At 40.5% G+C, this 3,780-nt stretch overlaps 1 pseudogene; it reads right to left on the bottom strand.

Annotated features, from left to right (window-relative positions):
• Positions 1 to 319: 319 nt before the first annotated feature.
• Positions 320 to 2,478, bottom strand: LOC100664507 (olfactory receptor 52D1-like; annotated as a pseudogene).
• Positions 2,479 to 3,780: the final 1,302 nt, after the last annotated feature.

Raw genomic sequence — 3,780 nt, 5'->3', positions numbered from 1 at the left:
ATTGCAACTTGAGGCTTGAATTTTTTCTTCAGTTCTTTCAGCTTGAGAAACACCGAGTGTGTTCTTCCCTTTTGGTTTTCCATCTCCAGCTCTTTGCACATGTCGTTATAATACTTTAGTTTGTCTTCTTGAGAGGCCCTTTGAAATCATCTGCTCAGTTCTTTTACTTCATCAGTTCTTCCTTTTGCTTTAGCTGCTTGATGCTCAAGAGCAATTTTCAGAGTCTTCTCTGACATCCATCTTGGCCTTTTCTGTTTTTCCTGTCTTTTCAGTGACCTCTTGCTTTCTTCATGGATGACGTCCTTGATGTCATTTCACAACTCATCTGGACTTTGGCCACTAGTGTTCAATGCATCAAATCTATTCTTGAGATGCTCTCTCAATTCAGGTGGGATATACTCAAGGTCATATTTTGGCTCTCATGAACTTGCTCTAATTTTCTTCAGTTTCAGCTTGAACTTGCATATGAGCAATTGATGGTCTGTTCCACAGTTGGCCCCTGGCCTTGTTCTGACTGATGATATTGAGCTTTTTCATCGTCTTTTTGCACAGATGTAGTCAATTTGATTTTTGTGTGTTCCATCCAGCAAGGTCCATGTGTATAGTCACCATTTATGTTGGTGAAAGGAGGTATTTGCAATGAAAAAGTCGTTGGTCTTGCAAAATTCTATCATTCAATCTCTGGCATTGTTTCTATCACCAAGGCCATATTTTCCAACTACTGATCCTTCTTCTTTGTTTCCAACTTTCACATTCCAATTGTCAGTAATTATCAATGCATCTTGATTTGAAGTTCAATCAATTTCAGAGTGCAGCATCTGATAAAAACCTTCTCTTTCTTCATCTTTGGCCCTAGTGGTTGGTGGGTAAATTTGAATAATAGTTGTATTAACTGGTCTTCCTTGTAGGCGTATGTGTATTATTCTATCACTGACAGCATTGTGCTTCAGGATAGCTCTAGAAACGTTCTTTTTGACAATGAATACAACATTCCTCTTCCAGTTGTCATTCCCAGCATAGTAGACTATATGATTGTCTGATTCAAAATGGGCAATACTGGTCCATTTCAGCTCACTAATGCCTAGGATATCGATGTTTATGCATTCCATTTCATTTTTGATGATTTCCAATTTTCTTAGATTCATACTTCATGCATTCCAGGTTCCAATTATTAATGGATGTTTGTAGCTCTTTCTTTTCATTTTGAGTGGTGCCATATCAGCAAATTAAGGCCCCAAAAGCTTTGCTGCATCCACTTCATTAAGGTTGACTTTACTTTGAGGAGGTAGCTCCTCCCCAGTCATATTTTGAGTGCTTTCCAACCTGGGGAGCTCATCTTCCAGCACCGTATCAGACAATGTTTCGCTGCTATTCATAAGGTTTTCACCAGCTAACGCTTTTCACAAGTAGACTGCTGGGTCCTTCTTCCTAGTCTGTCTTAGTCTGGAAGCTCAGCTGAAACCTGTCATCCATGGGTGACCCTGCTGGTATCTGAATACTGGTGGCATAGCTTCCAGCATCACAGCAACACACAAGCTCCCACAGTATGAAGAAGTGACAGACATGTAGGGGAGATATGATACACCAATCTATTTTTTTATCCTGAACATTACTGGTCCTTGTTGATTCATTTCCCTCGGGTCATTTTGAACGGCTACAGGGTCCTAGTACTCTCATCCTTTTCTTATTTGTTTCTACCCCGTACACAATGGGGTTCATGGTAGGTGGCATCAGTAAATAGAGTTTTGCCAGGAGGATAAGAGTATGCTTGGGCACATGGTGCCCAAAGTGATGAGTAAAGAAGGAAAAGAAGGCCAGAGTGTAGAATATCAAGATGACACATGTATGAGCTCCACAGGTTCCAAAAGCCTTTGTCCTAGCTTCCCTTGAAGGCAGTTAGAATACTGTCCTCAGGATTAGCCAGTACGAGAGGAAGATGAGGACAAAATCCAACCCCCTGGTAAGGAAAGCAGCAGTGAGTCCATAAATTCTATTAAGAGAAATGTTATTGCAGGTCAACTTGGCAATGCCCATGTTCCCACCGTAAGTGTGGTGGACGATATTAGTTCTGCAAAAGTGCAGCCGGAGAATGAGGAGAACACCAGGAGTCACTATGGCCACACTCCCGACCATCAGAGCCAGGCCAACCTTGCCAATGAGAGAGCCTGTAAGTAGAGTCACATAGTAGAGTGGTTCACAGATGGCCACATAGCAATCAAAAGCCATGGCCAGAAGAACAGCAGATTCAGAGAGGAAAAGAGCATGGACAAAGAACATCTGTGTGAGGCAGGCAGAAAATGTTGATGGAGAAGGGCCCTGCCAGAAGATGAGAAGAATTTTGGGCACTGTGACAGTACAGAGGAGGACATCATTGAGTGCCAGCATTGCTAGGAAGAGGTACATGGGCTCGTGTGGGTTTCTGTCCCAGGCCACCACTATCATAACCAGGACATTGCCTATCAGAGCCAGAAAGTACATGAAGCTTAAAAGGATGAAGCTCCAGATGTGGAAGCCTTCCAATCCTGGGATGCCAGTCAACAGAAAAGCAGTAAGTTGGGTAGATGTAGAGTTGGATGTTAGGTAGGGGTGGCCAAAGTCTGTTGTGTGAGAGAAAAGAAGTAGAGTGAACAACAGCAGGAAATGAGATTTTACTCCTTCATTCTATTCAAATGCTAGCTATTTTCTTTTTTTTTTTTTGGGGGGGGGCGCATGATGAAGTAGAAGGAATGAGGATCATTAATAAAATGATCTGAGATCAATTATTAATAACGGAATGATTTATGGGCAAATCACTTCCCTTCACCAGACACTTGTTTTCTCTGGGAAAAAAAAAAAAAAAAGAATAAATCAGGATGATCAAGATCTTAGCTCTTTCTCTTTTGTAATGCTCAATTGTTCTAACCACATAGTATCTCTTGCACTTTTAACCACTCTGTGTATATACTAAGGGGCACTGGTAGCTCAATAGTTAAGTGCTGGCTGCTAACTGAAAGGCTGACAATTTGAACCCAGCCAAAAGCTCCACAGGAGAAAGACCTGGCAATCTGCTCCAGTAAAGATTACACTCTATAAAACTCTATGGATCAGTTCTACTATCATACGGGATTCCTATGAGCCAAAATTTACTGGATAGAACACAACAATGACAAATAACAATGTATATAATTGTTGTCTTTCCAGCTTAGTAATAAATTCTTAAATATAAACAACAACAACAAAAGATTTCTCTCTTTTCTTTCTATAACACTCAATCGAAGACTGGGGAGAATTAATACTCTATTCTTCTATGAAGAGTAAAACAACATCAATTTGCTTGGCCAAGTTTGCAATCCAAAGCAGTAGCTTTGGAAAAACGATCATGTGTGTTTATCAGAACTTTTGGACTGAAACTCTTAGGAAGTTTAAAGCAGTTATGTATAATAAACTCTTGTGCATCTAAAAAGAGCCAACAAAATCTTTAATCTGTGGTCTCCACTTTTTATGTAGGCCTGTCACACCATCTAATAAACAGAAAACTGTCTTGCGTTTCAAGATAGCAACAGTGGTTAAAAGCTTGGCTGCTAACCAAAAAGGTGAGCAGTTCAAATCCACCAGCAGCTCCTTAGAAACCCTATGGGACAGTTCTACTCTGTCCTATACAGTAGCTATGAGTCAGAATCGACTCGATGGTGCTTAACAATGACACATTAATCAGTCTTTGTGTTACTTGAAATTTTCTTTTCTAGATTATCCCAACTCTTAACAAGGAAGTAGTACACATGCAGCACTCCTCAACATAAA

The sequence above is a fragment of the Loxodonta africana genome, chromosome 7 (assembly GCF_030014295.1).
Source record: "Loxodonta africana isolate mLoxAfr1 chromosome 7, mLoxAfr1.hap2, whole genome shotgun sequence".
In the NCBI taxonomy this organism is placed as follows: domain Eukaryota; kingdom Metazoa; phylum Chordata; class Mammalia; order Proboscidea; family Elephantidae; genus Loxodonta; species Loxodonta africana.
This window is presented reverse-complemented; position numbering and strand designations above follow the sequence as displayed.